The sequence below is a fragment of the Oryctolagus cuniculus genome, chromosome 6 (genome assembly GCF_964237555.1).
Source record: "Oryctolagus cuniculus chromosome 6, mOryCun1.1, whole genome shotgun sequence".
NCBI lineage: Eukaryota > Metazoa > Chordata > Mammalia > Lagomorpha > Leporidae > Oryctolagus > Oryctolagus cuniculus.
In genome coordinates, this window is record NC_091437.1 from 110164398 (window position 1) to 110185303 (window position 20906).

A 20906-nucleotide genomic window follows, 5' to 3' on the forward strand; every position below is an offset into this window, starting at 1 on the left:
TTATATCAATGTAGTAACCAAAAATCTCAATTCTTTCACTCAATTTTGTTTCATCATTATGTACATATTCACTATATACATTAAATTGTTGATTTTATAGGCAAGTCTCTCACTGATCCTAATTTGTACTTCGAAGTTCAACAGATAACCATCAAATCAATATTCCTTAATTAAACTCTAAATATAGGTATTCTGTGTATTTCACAATGCTTAATTAATCCTCCCAACAGGATGCTTCAGTGCTATCTTAATCATGGAAATAGAATTATGAGATCTAAAAATATTTTATATTGCTATTACTTATTAATTATAAAGCAAAGCTTAAATCATTTTTTAGGTACAATCAATGTGCTGTTTATCCCGGTTTAAATTTTATGGCAAGTAAGTGGTTTTATATGCTTCAATTCTATATAATTATTATTTTGTAATTTTCCTACTGCCTACGATCTACCTAAATAAATGCTATTTTTAAAAATTATTGTGTATCAATGTTATGGAAATACATTGTTTCAAAACTTGTCATATTTATCTTCCAGGAAATAATTTAAGCATAAATTTTTTCTCATCTTTGTAGATTTAATGTGATTGCTAAGGTCATTCAATAATATATGAAAATACATTTTTATAACAAAAGACCAACCAGGAATAGATATAAGCCAGACTTGTTTCTTTTCCCACTACTGTAGAAATTTGACTTATGATAATGTTAGTTAATTATTTTGAACAATGAATAAAATCAATCTAGACAGTTTACCATAGAAAAGAACAGTATTAAACAAGAACTTTGATAAGATTGGAATAGACTACTAAAATAGATTAATTGTTTTGATACATGCTTTAATCAAACCAGTGTGTGTATCCTAGGAGATAATATATCTGTTCACTTACAAAAGAATGATGTTTTGCTAACAAACTTAATTTTCAGTTCCTTTAATAGCAATAATTTTATGTTCATCATGTTCTAGTAGAGTATGAATACTATGTAGTATTTATCTATGAGTCCCTAAGTTTAGAAATATGAATTACTATGAGAGATTATTAAACTGACAAAACTCAGATGCACAAAACTCACAATGAATGATAGATTAATATGTACTCTTCTCATAAACACCAAAAATAATTAAAAGCTTAATCTAGTTGATAAACAACCTACATAAATATGTTTTATGAGGTTTTTTCCTGGATGCATATTGGAGTAGCAAACACATTTAATTTAATCATATTGCACACTCTAAGTTTAAGATCCCTAGTTTTCTTTGAATTTAAAATTAAGATTATGAAAATAATTATATTTTAAAGCAATTATGTTTACATTTTAATTGCCTAAAATAATAAAATATTAGCACCTCACAAAAGTTTAAGGCAATGAAGTATTTTTTATTATAAAAGTAAATCCAGATATGTGAAATAATATTAAAACAATTTGAATACTATTGGCCCTCCATATGCTTGAGTTTTGCACTCACAAATTCAAAAAACTCATGAACTTAGGTAGTTAGACCAATGATGTGTAATGAATGTGTATAGGTTTTCTTTTCTTTGTCATTATTTCTTAAATCATTAAAGCAACTATTTGCATAGCATGTACATTGTATTAAATGTTATTATTAATCTATAGATGATTTAAAGTTTGCAAGAGAAAATGGTTAGGTTATTTACAAAAGCTACACAATTTTATGCTAGTGTGAAGAGACTTCAAAGTGTTTATAGATGAGTGGCCATTTAGCATAGCAGATGAGACAGAGTACTTCATCTCAATACCTAGCTCCCCATTACAGCCTCCCAGTAATGTTAGTCCAAGGAGTGATCAATGATGAATGAAGTAACTGGGTTCCTGACCCTCAGATGGTAGACCTAGATTGAGTCCCAGTTGCCCAGTCTGAGTGACTGTGGGCATTTGGGGAGTGAACCAATGAATCGGCGAGAGTGCTTGCTTTCTCTCCCTCTCCCTCTAATAAATAAAAATAAAACTTTTTTAAAAAATTCATGCAAAATTGAACTGAATGATATTTTGGTGCAAAAAAATCGCTTTAAATCTGGGCCTTTTTTTCAACATATACTTTTTCATGAACTTTTTGAAAATTCCAAGATTGTTTTGTACCAAAATAAATTTGTTTTTGAATTTCATTTTCCACAAACTTTTGGAAGTATCTTGAAGGGACTTGAGTACCCCTGGAGTTTGTATCAATGAGATAAGTGGTGGTGGGGGTACTCAGACCAATTCCCTGCAGATCAAGGATGACTGTAAATAAAGTCATCATGTTTAATAGCCATACAAAAACAAACCTGTTCAGTGGTAATATAATTACTCAATTACATTTTCATAAATTTCTTTTTGCAAGTGTAGCTCTGTGTAATATCTTCCTTTGAGTTCAGGGTTGAAAATTTACAGAATGTATAAAAGCAGTATTTTAGTTACTACCTAAAACTTCAGTTAATGTTAGTAGGTTATAACTAAAGGATAATCTGTAATTTAATATGATTTAAATTCTATTTGGCCTTTCCAAAGGGCAAAATAAAATAGTGCTGCACCATTCCTAACAACATTTATAAAGTAGGAATTGGCTTAAATTCACAACTGAAAACAAACCATGCAACTACATAAAATATAAAATATAAAATTATTTATATGTTTATGTACAATTCATATCTATGTATATATACACATATACATAAGGTAGAAAGTGCTTATTATTCCTGTTATAAGAGAGTCACTTTCTAAGAATTTACTGTAGTTGTCCAGCTGATCTCTGTTTTATCAAGTCTTTTTTTATGGCTCCAACTCAATTTATTCTCAATGTTTAAGTGATAAAAGCATTAAATTTACTCACTTATTTAGCAAACATTTGTTTAATTAAAAATGTATGTTGCTAGGGCTTATGAGGGTTGTAAATGTGTATGAAGGTGTTCTGTATCTTCAAGAAGTTTACACAAACACAAGAAAATGTAGTGATCAAAATTCCCTATCGGTCTTCAGTAAAATGAGGTTATTTCTGCTAAAGTGTTTAAAACTTGAAGAGTAGATAGGCAGTCAATACATGGAAATGGGAACAGGGTATAGGATGAAGTAGTAAATGAAGCTTGGAGAATATTGAGAATGAAGAATGTTTAAGTTAGCACCAATTTAGAATTCCTCTTGAATGACTTGCTACAGAAAGGGTTATGAGATGTAATACAAATAAATGTCACATCCAGATCTTCAATGATATACTTAAGTGAGTGGGATTCATTTGGTGACAATAATGATATCAGCTATTAAATATCTCCTACCCTGTGTGAGGCATGATTCTAAGCATCTGAAATTAGTATCTCAACTGGTCTTCATTTTGTATAGAGTTGGTCTTCTGTACATAAGTTATTTAAAAATGAATCTTAATGAAGAATGGGATGGGGGAGGGAGTAGGAGGTGGGATGAGAGTGAGGGTGGGAGTACGGGTATGGGGGGAGGAACCGCTATATTCCTAAAGTTGTACATATGAAATTTATATCCATTAAATAAAAGCTTTCCATAAGATAAAAAAAGAAAAAAAAAAAACAAGTCTATAAGGAGTTATTATGTCCATTTTATCCAAAAGGATAGCAAGGCTTGTAAGTTCCCACACTCAAAGTGGTGAGTGCTGAATCAAAACAAAATTAACAAATCCTTTCTGATTCCAGAGGCCTAACCTTCATCAGATTTTCATGCCACTTATCACCAGTGAGGAGCTGTAAAAGATTCTGTCTGGGCTGGACAGTGGAACATGATCAAACTCATAGTTTGGGGATTTAATCAGACAGAAGTGTGTCACATGATTTGGAAAGTCTCACAACAAGAAGCAATGACACAGTTCATCTCAGTAGAATAAAATAATAAGGACTGACGTCAGTAGTCATGAAGGACAATGTAGATGTGAGAATGAGGAAAATCATGTTGAGATCAAGATTTGTGTGGATGAGTAATAATGAGAAGAGTGAGGAGAAGATTGAGATGGTGCAGAACGACAAGAAGGTGCACAAGAAGCCAGGGTTGGAGAAGAGAACATGAGAAGGAGGAGCAGGAGCACTGATTTACTGACAATTCCATTCGACAAAGCAAACATCAAACCACATGGATTACTTTATTTCCTTTTTCTGACAGTCCTTTATGTTAGATGTCTCACTATCTCCAATCTATAGAAGGCAAAATGAAGGCTTGGAAGGGCCCCTTTGCCTGTGACTGCAGAGCTTGTGGATAAGAAGCTGAGCTCTCCATCCCGGTGGATTGCAGCAGAGCCCATGCTCCTGTGGCCCTCCCTGTAACTGTGTGAGATGAGCAGAGATTACCATCCATCTCTTGAAGATAAGGCTCAGAGAAACATAAGGGGGTTTCAATAAGTGCATGGAAAGTAGAACTGAAAGGTGTTTATCTAAGATTGGTGTTTGACACAGCAGTTGAAATGCTGTTTGGGGTGCCCAGGTCCCATATCAGAGTGATTGGGTTTGTATCTTGTCTATACTGCCAATTCCAGCTTCGTGCTAATGAGCATTCTGGGAGGCAGCAAGTGATGGCTCAAGTACTTGAGTCACTGCCACTCATGTGGGAAACCTAGATTGAGTTCTTGGTTCCAAGGTTCAGCCTGGTCCAGCTTCAGCCATTGCAGGGATTGGTGGCTGGGAGGATGAGCTAGCAGAAGGAAGTGCTCTTGTGCTCTCTTGCTCTCGCTCTCGCTCTCTCTCTCTCTCTTTCGCTGTCTTTCCTTTCAACTAAATACAAACTAATCAGGACCCTGTGTTGGGGAACAACAGATTAAGCTGCTGAATGCAGTACCAGTATCACAAATGGCTGCTGCTTCAATTCTCAGATGCTCTACTTCGGATCCAGCTCCATACTAATGCATCTGGGAAAGCAAAGCAAAATAGCCCAGGTACTTGGGCCCCTGAAATCCACGTGGGAAACCTGGATGGAGCTCCAGACTACTGGATTCAGCCTAGCCCATCCCTGGCCGTTGCTGCATTTGGGGAGTGAACCAGTAGATGAAAGATCTCTCTTTCTCTTTCTCTCCCTCTTTCTCTGTAACTCTGCATTTCAAATAGATAAATACATCTTTAAAATACTAAGAACATAAAATGATTTAAGAAATTATTTTTATCTTGATGCAATGTTTTAATCTATGCATATGGGGAGTCTTCAGTAAATTCAAGGAAATGATTATTATGAAAAAACATATTTTAAAAATATGCACCAAAATAAATTTAACTTACAATTCCATTTTTCCATGAACTTTTGGAGGTACTCTTGTATTTTAACAGGAACCATAGAGTAAGATTTTCTGCTTTAAATATCTTCTGCTATTTGGAATAAAATGAAGCAGCATACATAATGCCTATGCAAGCAATAAATCTGGTAATCGTCTTTTAATCCATTTTCTCCTTTACCCTCCATGTTTAATCCCTAACCAGACATTGTTGATTTTATCACTTAAATTATTCTATAATCCATCCACTTTTCTTGACCTTCGCTGATACCCTGCTGCTGTAAGCATTAGTATGTTCTATCTGAGACACTGCAGTAGCCTTCTAAATGGTACCCTCTGCATACATTATTTCCCTGCTTATAGTTTCTTACACTCTAGTCTGGATGATGTTTTTAATACTGAAATCTAGTCTTCATATTCTGCTCCCTAAAGTAAAAATAAATCAGTAATGTTGAAAAAATTGGGGCTTTATTGCATTGAAAAAAAAATCCAAGTCTTTAAGCCTTTCAACAACCTAGATGGTCCTCCAGAGACCTCAGTATAAAACTACACCTTAGCTCTGATGATTGTCGGTCTGGAACTTGAACAAATTAGCAATTGATTCGTGCTCTGCCTTTTTAAAAAAATGTTCTCTAGCCTCCACCGTACTCTCCACCTTTTGTCTGTTTAACACTCATTTCTTGTTCTTGACCTCAAATGAAATGTAATCTCATCAAGAGTCTGCCCTGACTCAAAATAGAGAAGAGGATCTTTTCTGTAGGTTCCTTTTATGCTCTGGGTTTTCCCTGTGTAATTCTTACCTTGGTTAATTAATATGTATTTGCAGTGTATTTTTGCTTATCATCTCTTCCTCCAGTTAGTCTATAAACATCTGAAGGAAGGAATTACATGTTTTTTCAATATTTTGTACTGTCACTGTACAACCACAATTGATTTTAGCCCTGTCCATATTTCAATTCTAGAACTTCCATTTACTAAATTCATGACCTTGAGTAATTTTCTTAAATTCCAGGCACTTTTCTTTCTTCATCCTATAAGAAAGTCACAATCTTGTCAAAAAATTACTCATATAAAGTTCTTGACATTTTGAAAGTGCTAAAAAAGTCCATTATTATTATGCTATTTAAACATGAGGGATCACAAAGAACAAAACTAGCATTTATAGAAGAAATATCTTTTTAGTAGAAGTAAAATAAACATAAAATGAATTTTTCATGTTCTAGTAGTACCTGAGAGGGACATAACACAAGCAGTTTACTATATAAGACTTATTTTATAATAGTGATTATTAAATACTTATTTTTAAAGTAAATATGAATTTTATCATGGTTCTCTTTGGGCCCAGAGTGAGATCTTAGTTTTTGAGAAAGTTACGATTGCCAATAAAAAATGGAATTGTACTCCTAAATTATCTTCTTGTTGTGCTGGCATTTACTGCAATCAAGTAGGCAGGAATTATGTAAAGGACTCTAATAAACTACTATTGTATGGTTGGAAGCAGACATAGGACAATAAGCCTGCTGTTATGTTCAGCTTTAGTTGAGTTCTGTTATCTGTTATCTCTCAACAATGTCTGTCATCTGTTTCAAAGACCACTATGATATAGTTTCTCATCCACTGATACCATTCCTCAACTTTCATTATGCTACTAAATCACAAAACTAAGCTAACTGAACAGTAGGGATCCTTTCCATTGTGTAAGCACAAAATCTTTCCCCAGACCTATCTACCTCATCAAAGTTGATGAGTTAATGCTTTATGTAAGAGAATTTAGTTAAAAATTATATAGTTTTAGTACTGATACTGAAAACAGGAAATTAAAGTCCTAAACATGGGGAATAGGTGAAAATAACATGATGTATAAGAAGTGAATTAAAATTGAGCTTGAACTTTAAAATGCTAGTCAGAATTAAATGGACAGGGGCTGGTGCCGTGAAAAGCTGCCACCTGCAGTGCCAGCACCACATATGGGCGCCGATTCTAGTTCCAACTGCTGCACTTCAACTCCAGCTCTCTGCTATGGCCTAGGAAAACAGTGGAAGATGGCCCAAGTCCTTGGGCCCTTGCACTCATGTGGGAGACCCAGAGGAAGTTCCTGGCTCCTGGCTTCAGAACAGACCAGTTCTGGCCATTGTGGCCATTTAGGGAGTGGTCCAGCAGAGGGAAGACCTCTCTCTCTCTCTCTCTCTCTCTCTCTCTCCCTCTCCCTCTCCCTCTGCCTTTGCCTCTCTGTAACTCTGCCTTTCAAATAAATAAATAAATCTTTTTTTAAAAAAGGAATCAAGCGGACAAAAAGATTGATCCTCTTCCAATATGTTTCTCATCTATTAATGAAAGTAACTGAGAGCTTTAAATGAAAAAAATCCATGAAATCCCCTCCCTGTTCAAGGGACACAGTAAGAACTTGATGAATGGTAGTCAGCATTATTACCCTATGAAGCAACTTGACATTATCAGCCTAATCCAGACACACTAATGATCTATATGAGTGTAAAATGTCATAAAGGTCTGGATTGAGTTTTTATTTATTTATTTACTTACTTACTTGCTTACTTACTTAAGGCAGAGAGAGGTGGGGGGAGAGAGATCCTATCTACTGATTCACTCCCCAGATGTCTGCAATGGCCAGGACGGGGCTGAGGTTGGAGTCAGGAACTGAGAACATATGTAACAGCGAGCAAACTGCTTAAGCCATCATCTGCTGCCTCCCAAGACTGAACTGCCAGGAAGCTGGAATCAGGAAACAGAGCTAGGAATCAGGAAGCCAGGCACTCCAATGTTGAATGTAAGTGACTCAACTTGTGGCTTAACCACTAGGCCAAATGCATGCTCCTGGGTTGAATGTTCAAAGGAAATTAACAAAAGATACCAAAAATAAAGAATACTTGCTATTACTGCAAAATTGATGAGTCTGTTCTGTATGTATGCAAAGTATTTTCTATTGCTTGAAAATATATAAAACCTTTTAATTTGGGAAAATTGTTGCTGCTAACAAGTCTTTCACTGTTTGTATGCAATTGTTCTACAAATTGTTCTACAGAGCCCATTTGGAATCAACAAGTGGACAGTTACATTTATCTCTGCATACCTTGGAATAGCCTCCTTTGTTAATTCCTCTTTCTAGTTCCATTGTGCATTTCATCCCTTAATTAACATCTTTGACAACCCAATTTCATAAATGGAATTCTTGGAATAAAGATATAACTTCCCCTACCATTTTCAAAAATTTTAAATATCTAGGGGCCAGTCATTGTGGTGCAGCAGATTAAGCCACCGCTTACAATGCTAGTATCCCATATCAGAGTGCTGGTTTGAATCCTGACTGCACTGCTTCTGATTCAGCTTCCTGTTCATATGTGAGAAGGCATCAGAAGATGGCTAAAGTGGGGAAGCATTGTGGCATAGCAACTTGTTTCATAGCAGCTAAGAATGCTGACATCCAATATGGACTCTGGGTCACATCCCTGCTGCTTCACTTCCAATCCAGCTCCCTGCTAATGGCCTGGAAAAATGCACTGGAATATGTCCCAAGTGCTGGGCCCCTGCCAATCATGTGGGATATCTCAATGAGGCTTCTGGCTCCGGGCTCCTGGTTTTGGCCTGGCTCAGCCCCAGTCATTGCAGCCATCTAAGATATCACATTCTAAAATCTTTAATTTACTGTTTTTATTGTTAAAAATGCACAGTATAAAGGAGTTACATTTTTGGTCTTACAGAAGGAGATATCCAACTACTAGAGCAAAAGGTTTATATCAACCAATATGCATATGTAATTCTAGAAGCAAAAGAAAAGAAAGGAAGGGAGGAAGGAAGGAGGGAAGAATGGAAAGTGGGGTAAAGGGGAGATACAAGGGGATAGAAGGGAAGGAGGGAGAGAAAGAGGAAAGGAAGTATCGTTACATTCTTGGTGTTATATCTATGAACTACATGAAATCTATTTTCTTTGCATTAATATCACATTAATATGAGCATTGATGAGAATCATGTTATATTAATTATCACGTATTTGCTGTGACCCTGAGAACCCAGTGTATTAACAAATTCCTTTAAAAGTGAAAAGAAAACCTTCTTCCACTAGTAACTATGATTTGGGGGTCTACTGGAAAAATGCTAAAAACAAACAATATAAGACAGAATATAACCCAGGGGAAACTTTAGCACTACTATATTTTAAAGTCATAAGGTTAAAAGGTTTCATCAGAGAGATGAAATATTGATTGGACATGGAATATATGTATGAATGTCTGACACTTGAAACATCAGATTTGTGAAGTATTATTTTATACTTTCATGTCTGAATGATGTTAAGTGAACATTTAACCTGAATTTCTTCATTTGAAATGCTTAGAAAAGTCTATTTGGGTAATTCAAAATTGAATTGGATTGTTGATTCTGAATTTCATGTTCCCTAAGAAAATATTCAACTACTTCCTACTGCATGCCATTGTCCACATCGCCTTCCCCTGTGTAATTTAATTAGTTTACCCAAAGTTTAGAACAATCATTGTCTTTATTGTTATATACTTCAGGATAGATATATTATCCCTTCACCAATCCCTATTTTAAAACATCTCTAAAAGAAATATTTCTTTTGTGCTTTCCTTCTTAAATCCTACTTAGAAATTTTTAAATACAATGAAATCCTAATAGAGCTATTAAAATAACACTACATTTATTGAGTTCTTGTTTAATAGGTTCTGTACTAGGCAATTAGTGATCCTAGATAAGAAAACTTGTGTAAAGTGGTTAAGAAGCTCAAAGAGGTAATAATGGGTAAATCAAGAATATTAGCCCAGGTATATATATTTTTTGATCAGCTTTTTGTCAGCAATGAGTAGTAATAGTAAAGGTTCATGTCATTATGGATCCATTCCAAAGTAATGGAGCAAATAAATAGAGCAGATTGTCTAGGAATCAAAAAGTCTAATTATATGAAGAAGGCATTTGGGGAAGATGGTGGTGCTAGTTATTACTGACCTGGTAGCATTTGGAAAAGGTTTCTTCAGGTAGGGAAGACAACCAAGTTAGTTTTCTGTATTATACTTTAGGTGAGCATAATGTGTGTCCCTCTGGAAATAGAAGATTTCCCAAACTGTGTGAAAAATTAGATATACTAGATTCATCCATTGAGAGATAATTTCAAAGCTTGGAGCAAGTCAGCTACTCCCTGAAGTGTAAAATGCCAAGAAATGAAGACAGCAGATTAAACATTGAAGGTTTTTGTTGACAATCAGGAGAAGAAAGAGGAACAAAGAAAGCAGAATAAAAGCAACTAACAAAAGAGAATAGATTATATGACAGTATAGTTTATTCTAAGAAGAAAGTCAGTAATTTAAAGGAAACATTTTATTAAGGTAAGACCACTTAAAATAAGATCTACTGTCGTAATTATTTAAATGTACAGTACAGTATATTTAAAAGCATAAGCATGATGTTGTACAGCAGATTTCTAAAACTTAATCATCTTGCATAACCCATTGAACACCAACTTTTATGTGCTTACAACATAATAATAGACTATTTACCTTGTATTATAACTCCAGGGATTAAAAATGAATCACATCAATTGATTTTTGTAGTGTTGGTAAGATCAAAGGCTTTTCACAAATGGTTGAGAAGTTTCTGTATTATTTTTGCACAAGCTTTTAGTATTTAAAGATTTCATGGTCTTGGGACAGGCACTGTGGCATAGTGGGTAAAGCCGCCACCAGCAGTGCCGGCATCCCATATGGGCATCAGTTTGACCCAGATGTTCCACTTCTGATCCAGCTCTGCTATGGCCTGGGAAAGCAGTAGAAGAGGGCCCAAGTGCTTGGGCCCCTGCACCTGTGAGGGAGACCTAGCGGAAGCTCCTGGCTCCTGGCTTTGGGTCGGCGCAGCTCCAGCTGACGCAGCCATCTGGGGAGTGAACCAGAGGATGGAAGAACGCTCTCTGCCTCTCTCTCTCTCTCTCTCTCTCACTGCCTCTCCTTCTCCCTCTGTGTAATGCTGACTTTCAAGTAAATAAATAAATCTTAAAAAAAAATATCAAAGTCTTAGCTAGACAATTCGGTGATGAAGAGGGTTGTGTTCTTAATGTAATTAAAGTACTTTTCTATTATAGTTATACACCTTCATATATTACATACTCAGAGTCCTGAGAGTCTCGCAAGAAAAAATAAAGGAAAGAAGAAAGGGGAGAAAAAAGCAGAGAAAGTAAGAAGAGGAGATGTTGTCATTGCTTTCATTAAGGGACCATCAGAAAAGGATTTAAGGTTTGTCAAACTGTAGTCCCCAGAGTACATTTGAATAAATAACTATATTCTAAATTATTTATGTATTTGCTTCAGAGGTAGGGAGAGTCATCCCCAATGCACTAGGTCACTTCCTAAATACCCACAACCACCCTGGGCCAAAAACAAACCCATACATGGATGGAAGAAACCAAATCAGTTGAGCCATTGCTGCTGCCTCCCAGGGTTATATTAACAAGAAGCTAGAATCAACAAACTGGAGCTGGTATTAAACCCAAGTACTCTGATGTGAGAGGTGAACATCTTAATTGGAGTCTTTATTGATACACCAGTGCATGCACCAAAATGATTGATTTAAAGGAAGATGACTCTTCTCTTACATACAACTTTAGAGTCATACCCTGTATGACACTCAGAAAAGTCATGGAAAAGAAATGGCACTGTGCTTCATATAATAGATGGAAAAGAAGATGATGACCACACTGTCATCATTTCTGGGACACTGCTTGATGTAACTTCCTCCAAGATCACTACCCATTATTTTATGCCCCTGTCTGTTTGAGTTTTCCTCAAAGAGTGTTGTTGTCCAGTATTTCCTCAAAATTATAGAAGAAAATGTCATTTTGAAAAGAGACAGAGACAGAATTTTTTCTAGAGTGTACAACTCTTCCCATAGTCATTCCTTGTCATAGAAGAAAATATTTAGTTTAGTAATACTTCATTCATATTTACAATTTGCCATATTGCATATTCATCCTTATTTTTCTGTAAAGGAACTTTTAAAATTTCATTTTCATTTTGATTAATCTTCAACATACACAATATGATTTATATATACACAAGTCTAAGAACATAATGATATTCCCTTCCTCCCTCCCTTCACCCTACCCTCCTTTTTTCTACCTTTCTTTCCGTCTTTTTTAGTTTTATTTTTAAATATTTATTTGTTTATTTGAGAGGCAAGTTTACATAGAGAGAGAGGAATAGACAGAGAGAGAGAGAGAGAGAGAGAAAGAGAGAGAGAGAGATCTTCCATCTGCTGGTTCACTCCCCAAATGGCTACAATGGCTAGGGCTGAGCTGGTCTGAAGCCAGGAGCCAGAAGCTTCTTCTGGGTCTCCCATGTGGGTACAGGGGCCCAAGAACTTGGGCCATCTTCTGCTCTTTTACCAGGTACATTAGCAGGGAGCTGGATTGAAAGAGGAGTCTTGAACCGGTGTCCACATGGGATGCCGACATTGCAGGTGGCAGCTTTACCCGCTATAGCACAATGATGGCCCCTTTTACTAGTTTTTTGAGATAACATATTTAAAAATTTATGTTACAGTAAAAAGGCCTAACACTTCACCAGAAATGAAGTTTAAAGGTAAAAAGCAGAAAGACCCTAGTTTAGTGGAAATATACACAATGACTATAAATAATAATTGAATGGAAAAATGACCATTTCACCCATATAGTTATTTTGCTCAATTAGTCATTCATAATTTCTTTCAATGAAATAGAACCAATGACAATGTAACATCTAAATAGTTCCTGTGTGGTTATTATAAAATAACTGAATTCATTTAGACTTTAAGCCATTTCCTCTCAAAGTTTATGCACAAAAATAATTGTATCAGATTGTAATGCAAATAATTATGCATTACATTTTTTGTTCTCTGTTAATTACCACAAATCAGGGAAAATTTGGTATTTGCTTTTTGGGCTGGCTTATTTTACTAAGTATAATGGTTTCCAGTTGCATACATCTTGTTGTGAAAGACAGGACTTCATTTTTTATGGCTTTGTAATATTCCATAAAATACATATACCACACTTTATTCAATCATCGATTGATGGACCTCTGGGTTTATTCTATATCTTAGCTGTTGTGAATTGAGCTGCAATAAACATGGGGGTACAGATAACTCTTTCATGTGCTGATTTCATTTTGTTTGGGCAAATGCCCAGGAGTGTGATGTTTGGGTCATATAGTATACCTATTTTCTGCTTCCTGAGGTATCTCCATACTGTCTTCCACAATGGCTATACTGGTTTTTATTCTTACCAGCAGTGGATCAGGGAACCTTTATTCCCACATCCTCACCAGCATTTATTGTCTGTTGATTTCTTTAGGGTATCCATTCTAACTGGGGTGAGCTGAGACCTCATTGTAGTTTTTATTTGCATTTTCCTGAAGGCTAATGGTCCTGAGCATTGTTTCATGTGCCTGTTGGCCATTTGAATTTCATAGATTAAAAAATACCTGGGGCCTGCGCTGTGGCGCAGCAGGTTAAAGCCGTGGCATGCAGTGCCGGCATCGCATATGGGCGCCGGTTCAAGTCCTGGCTGCTCCACTTCCGATCCAGCTCTCTGCTATGGCCTGGGAGAGCAGTAGAGGATGTCTCAAGTCCTTGGGCCCCTGCACCCACGTGGGAGACCTGGAAGAAGCTCCTGGCTCCTGGCTTTGGATCAGCTCATCTCTGGTTGTTGTGGCCATCTGGGGAGTGAACCAGCAGGTGGAAGACCTCTCTTTCTCTCTGGCTCTACCTCTCTCTGTAACTCTGTCTTTCAAAAAAAAAAAAAAAAAAAAAAAAGGAAGGAAAAAGAATACCTGTTCAAGTCCTTTGCTCTTTTTTATTAACATTATTTTATTTAAGGTAAACAAATTTTGTGTGATTCATATAGACAGATTTAAGAACATAATGATATTTCCCATCCTAAACTCCAAGCACTCTCCTCTCCTTTCTCCTTCTTCCACTCTTATTTCATCCCTTAATATTTTTTTTGACAGGCGGAGTGGACAGTGAGAGAGAGAGAGAGAGAGAAAGGTTTTCCTTTGCTGTTGGTTCACCCTCCAATGGCCGCCGCAGCTGGTGCACCGTGTTGATCCAAAGCCAGGAGCCAGGTGCTTTTCCTGGTCTCCCATGCAGGTGCAGGGCCCAAGAACTTGGGCCATCCTCCACTACACTCTCTGGCCACAGCAGAGAGCTGGCCTGGAAGAGGGGCAACCGGGACAGAATCCGGCACCCCGACCGGGACTAGAACCCGGTGTGCTGGCACCGCCAGCAGAGGATTAGCCTAGTGAGCCGCAGCACCAGCCAATGTCCCTTAATTTTTACAATGATCTACTTTCCATCCAGTTTATACTCATAAGATTAACTCAACAGTAAGTGAAGAGTTCCACAGGTAATAAAAATTAAAAAACACTGTTCCTCAACAATAATAAACAAGGGCTATAAATAATCATCAAATATCAAAATGTGAATTTTATTCCTATATATATGCTATTTTTGGGATTCTATTAGTTACTACAGATCAGGGAAAATATATGGTATTTCTCTTTTTGAGACTGGTTATTTCATTGAGTGTAATAATTTCCAGTTGTATCTATTTTATTGCAAAGACAGAATTTCATCCTTTCTTGTGACTGAGTAGTATTCCATACTGTACAAATATACCACAATGTATTTATCCAGTCATCAGTTGATGGACATTTGCGTTGACTCCATATCTTAGCTTGTATGAATTAAGCTGCAGTAAATATGGGAATACAGATAATTCTTAATCTGCTTATGTCATTTCATTTGACTAAATTTGAGGGAATGGGATTGATGGATCACATGACATATCTATTTTCAGCTTTCTAAGGCATTTTTGTACTGTCTTCCCCAATAGCTGTACTAGTTTACATTCCCGCCAACAGTCGGTTAGGGTACCTTTTCTCCCACATCCTCATCAGCTTTTATTGTCTGTTGATTTCTGTATGAGAGCTATTCTAACTGGAGTGATGTGAAACCTCATTGTGGCTTTTATTTGCATTTCCCTGATGGCTAGTGATCCTGAGCATTTTTCATGTACCTGTTGGCCATTTGGCTTTCCTCTTTCAAAAAACGTCTGTTCAAGTCCTTTTCTCATTTCTTAGCTGGACTGTTTGTTTTGTTATTGTTGAGTTTCTTGAGCTTTTTGTAGATTCTGGATATTAATCCTTTATCAGTTCCATAGTTTGAAATATTTTCTCCCATTCTTGTGGTTGCCTCTTCACTTTGCTGAGTGTTTCTCTTGAAATGCTGAAGCTTCTCAGCTTGATGTAATCCCATTTGTCTATCTTTGCTCTGATTGCCTGTATTTCTGGGGTCTTTTCCAAGATGTCTTTGCCCATGCCAATGTCTTGCAGAATTTCCCCAATGTTCTCCTCTAGTAATCTCTCCTAGCAGTTATATTTTGTTTAAGGTGTAAAATAGGGTTCTTGTTTCATGCTTATGTATGCAGAAATTCGATTTTCCCAGCACCATTAATTGAAAAGACTATCCTTGTTCCAGAGAATGATTTTAGCTCCTTTGTCAAAGATTAGTTGTTTTTAGGATGTGTGGATTGATTTCTGGAGTTTATATTCTGTTCTTTTGGTATATGTGTCTATTTTTGTGCCAGTACCAGGCTATTTGAATTATAATTGCCCTGTAGTATGTCTTTCTTTTTTTGACAGATAGACAGTGAGAGAAAGAGAGACAGAGAGAAAGGTCTTCCTTCCATTGGTTCACCCCCCAAATGGCCGCTACAGCTGGAGCTATGCCGATCTGAAGCCAGGAGCCAGGTTCTTCTTCCTGGTGCAGGTTCAGGGGCCCAAGCACTTGGGCCATCTTCCACTGTCCTCCTGGGCCACAGCAGAGAGCTGGACTGGAAGAGGAGCAACTGGGACTAGAACCTGGCACCCATATGGGATGCTGGCACCACAGGTGGAGGATTAATAAAGTGAGCAAATGGCCGCTACAGCTGGAGCTACGCCGATCTGAAGCCAGGAGCCAGGTTCTTCTTCCTGGTGCAGGTTCAGGGGCCCAAGCACTTGGGCCATCTTCCACTGTCCTCCTGGGCCACAGCAGAGAGCTGGACTGGAAGAGGAGCAACTGGGACTAGAACCTGGCACCCATATGGGATGCTGGCACTACAGGTGGAGGATTAATAAAGTGAGCTGCAGTGCCAGCCCCCTGTAGTATGTCTTGAAATTTGATATTGTTGTGTCTTGGGCTTTGTTTTTGTTGTATAACATTGCTTTAGCTATTTGGGGTCTCTTGTGTTTCCATATGAATTTTAGCGTCATTTTTTCTAGGTCTGAGAAAAAATATCATTGTTACTGATTAGGATTGCACTGAATCTGTATATTTCTCTTGGTAGTATGGACATTTTGATGATGTTAATTCTTCCAATCCAAAAACATGGAAGATTTTTCCATTTTTCGTGTCTTCTATTTCTCTATTAACCGTATTACAATTTCTTTGCAAATATCTTTTACCTGGTTGCTTAAATTTATTCCAAGTTATTTTGTGGTCAATTGATTAAAATTTAAGTCACACCACCCAAGATTTAGAAACCAAATAGGACCATTTGTTTTTTTCATTTTGGTTCTCTTTCCTTTGGGCCTGGGAATAGGAATAGGAATATAGAAGGGTGGTTTGAAATTAAGGAATATTTATATGTAAAATAGATACAAAATAGAGGATTAATTTTTAAGGAAATCAAATTTCTTTGATAACCTTGTATAAGTTTAGTCAAATAAACATTGACAAGGTTCTAGATAGGTATCAGATTATAGCCTTAGGAATTTAACAGATAAATGTCTAGTATAACATCAAACATGTTCATGGACAATTGGTTATCATTTTAATATATAATGGTAAGGGTTTCAGCCAACAGAAGTTAGTGTCCAGATAAAATAGTGCTTTTAGAAATATATGGCATTTCAAACTTGTTAAATTTTTCTAGATATAAAGTCCTTAACAGTTGGCAAACAATTTGACTGTGATAAATAAATAGTAAAAGAAAAAATTTTAAATGTTAATATAGTCAAAATATTTCTTTTTGAAAAGTTCATCTGAAGAAGTTAACTATATTCACAAAAAAAGAAAGCAAGAAAGAAAAGGAATATATCCAGATAATTTTCAATCTTCTCAGTTCCCTACCATTAGTCATATTTGTCATAACTGTGGCTCCAGGGAGTAGAAAAAGCTAGAAAAAAATTGAGAGAAGGGACACTAACCCCTACAGGTCAATGATTTTGATGTGCACCAGAAATTGAAAGCAAGGAAATGCAGGTTTAATGGAACATCCCCCAAGGGAAAATAAAATCCATCCTGGATAATGCATGGCAGGTTGGTCTTGGTGAAGTGTTACAGAGAATCAGGCTGTCCTTCAGCAGTCCTGTTAGGTTATCCATCAGACTGACTTTGCACATACAGTTTAAATCAAGAAAGAATGGATAGTCGTCCTAAATTCTCTGTGCTTCTAAGCAGAACAGTAAGTGAAAGCAAAAGTTAATGTTACTTATTGACCATGGGAGATCATTGACTAACATTAAACTTGGCATTATTCAATTTATCCATCCTTTTTCCAATGTTTGATAGAGTTACTTTTATTCTTGTATTCACTGGCAGTCTCAAGAAGATAAATTATAGTCACAGTATCTACTAGTTTTTAAAATGGATTCAATTATTTTTGTAGCAATTTTGAAAGATGTAACACTTGCTAACTTCAGACAAATTAACTACAGGATTAATGTAATCATTTCTATAGAAAGAACTTCAAAGCATTTAAATGACAATATTCTAAAGTAAGATAGTGAATCCCTATTGCAGGATGAAGCTAAATGAAATATCTTTGCTCTGTGTTCTTTCCTCTGCTATAAAGGTCATTTTGCATTTTGCATTGAGTTATGCTCATCACTCCTTCATTTGAAACTGTATTTGAATGCCATGAGTTTCTGGGGGTGGGGGGTGGGGAAAAACACTAAGTATTAAATGTCATTTAATCTTCTTGCTGATTGTCTTATTTTTGCCAGGCTAAAAGTGACTCAGATGGAGATATTGTCTATTTCGTCTCCATATTTGAAAAGGTTCCCATATTTTGGTCACCAATTTTATTCATAGCTGGAAAGTTATTGAATAGGACTATTTCATTTGAAAGAGAATTCGAGTAGTAACTGAGTAACTGTAAGCCTGTTGACACAGCTGAGGCAACCATGAGAAAAATAAGGTTACCATGGCAACCACTAGACAATAAAGGCAACTATGAGCAAACCACAGCAACCATGAGAAACACCAAGCGACCATGTGACAACCAAGACAGCCGTGAGACAATCAGATAAACACAAGACAACCAAGGCCATCATGAAACAACCAAGCAACCCAGAGATAACCACAGCAACCATAAGACAACCAAGGCCACCATAATACAACCAAGCAACCATGAGATAACTATGGAAACTATGAGACAACCGATCATCCACGAGACAACCAGACAATCATGAGATCAGCAAGGCAGCCATGTGACAACCAAGGCAATTACAAGCCTCTAAAACCATTTTTTCCTATATTCTACAGTAAGTGAAAACTGGACACAATGCTAGAAATCGGTGTGTACTGTTTTAGTCAATATCAAAAGGAAATTTTAAAGTTACATTCTCTAACTGTAAAGCAGCAAAGGAATTTTGATACAGGCTATGCATGAATAGGCATTAAAGATATTTTATTAAAGGAAATCAACAAGTCACAAAGGAACAAACATTGTATGATTCCATGTATATGAGGCACCTATGGAACACACTTTGAAAGTCAGCAATCTGGCCGGCGCAGCAGCTCACTAGGCTAATCCTCCGCTTTGTGGCGCCGGGGCACCAGATTCTGTCCCGGTTGCCCCTCTTCCAGGCCAGCTCTCTGCTGTGGCCAGGGAGTGCAGTGGAGGATGGCCCAAGTGCTTGGGCCCTGCACCCCATGGGAGACCAGGATAAGTACCTGGCTCCTGCCATCAGATCAGCGCAGTGGGCCGGCCATTGGAGGGTGAACCAACAGCAAAAGGAAGACCTTTCTCTCTGTCTCTCTCACTGTCCACTCTGCCTGTCAAAAAATAAAAAATAAAGAAAGTCAGCAATCTACACTATAGACAAAAAAGCATCATTATTAAAAATTATCTTAGAAGTTTTGTTTTTTATTTATTTTAAAGGCAGATAGAAAGAGACAGAAATCAACAGAGAAATCTTCTATCCTCTAGTTCACTCACCAAATCCTGGCAACAAATGGAGCTGAGTCAGGATGAAGCCAAGAAAATGGACCCAAGTACCTGACCTATCACCTGCTGCCTCCTGGTGTGCACATTAATAGCAAAGTAAAATTGAGTGTGGAGACAGGACTTAAATCCACTCACTCCAGTATGGGATGCCAGCATCCCAAATAGCATCCTAACCTCTGCTCCTATTCTAAATTTTTAATGGAGAGTCACTAACTCCAGTCCATAATTGTCTTCCATTTTGCTGATTCCAATACCAGAGCAAATAATTCCATATGGAGAAGTAGAGATCTAGGACTGTTGTTAGGAGAATGGTCCTGATTCACACCTTTTCATCCCCACATGAAAGGATGGATAAATGATAATGCTAAAGCCATGAAGTGCAGCCATTCTACTCTAATGTTTATTCAGAAACATTGGTCCATGAAGAGCAGTCTTGTGGCCTTTTTTATTTTATTAAATTTTGCCTCCACAATTAATTCAAGGCATTTTTCACAGCTTTCAGTAAGAATAAATAAACTTCATTTATTCCCTTGATAAAAATTACATAAAAGTTATCTATTGCTTTCCCCAAGAGTATTCTGTAAGAATCTACCTCCATGAGTAGTTGAACAAATACAGAGAAATTTATTCGAATGTTCTTGAATTTCATACATTCAAAAGCAATGTAGTCATTTCAAGTAGTAAAAATTAATTAATAACCAAATACGAAGCTACTGTTTAAGATATGCCTGGAGCCAGTGCTGTGGCAAAGCAGGTTAACGCCCTGGCCTGAAGTGCCGGCATCCCGTATGGCCTCCAGTTCCAGACCTGGCTGCTCTACTTCCAAAAATCCAGCTCTCTGCTATGGCCTGAGAAAGTAGCAGAGGATGGCCCGATTCCTTGGGCCTCTGTACCCGTGTGGGAGACCCGGAAGAAGCTCCTGGCTCCTGGCTATGGATTGGCACAGCTCCAGCTGTTGCGGCCAATTGGGGAGTAAACCATCGGATGAAAAACCTCTCTCTCTCTCTCTCTCTCTCTCTCTCTGCATCTCCTCTCTCTGTGTAACTCTGACTTTCAAATAAATAAACAAATATTTAATAAGATATGCCTGATGTAAGTTTTGCATCCAAATAAGGATAATTACACAGCTTTTTTCTCTAAGACTTAGAGATACACATTCAGGTCTTAATTTAATTTTCATGATTTTATATTCATCTCATAATTTTTTTTTAATTTGAAGGAGAGAGAGAAAGAGTAACAGAGAGAAAGAGGATGAAATCTCTGTCCACTGATTCACTCCTCGGCCACATCAGTGAAGGTGGAGCCAGGGCAAAACCTGGGGCCAGAAATGTTGACCCCATCTCACACACTTTAAAAATCAATTTACTCATTTAATAATTGTATTAAATAATTTTGTGATAAAATAAAAACAATTTTATGCATCC

General features: G+C 36.9%; 1 protein-coding gene across 22 annotated transcripts in view; it reads left to right on the forward strand.

The window, feature by feature from the left end:
- Positions 1-20906, forward strand: part of RALYL (RALY RNA binding protein like) — an 833139-nt gene that overhangs the window by 606168 nt on the left and 206065 nt on the right. The window contains exon 1 of one of the 22 annotated variants that reach the window (XM_051844595.2): positions 9865-11467. The exons of the other annotated variants lie outside the window; for them this stretch is intronic. The gene's annotated coding sequence lies outside the window, so the exon portion shown is untranslated. Of the gene's footprint in view, positions 1-9864; positions 11468-20906 lie in introns of those variants that run through there. 22 annotated transcript variants of the gene reach the window in all.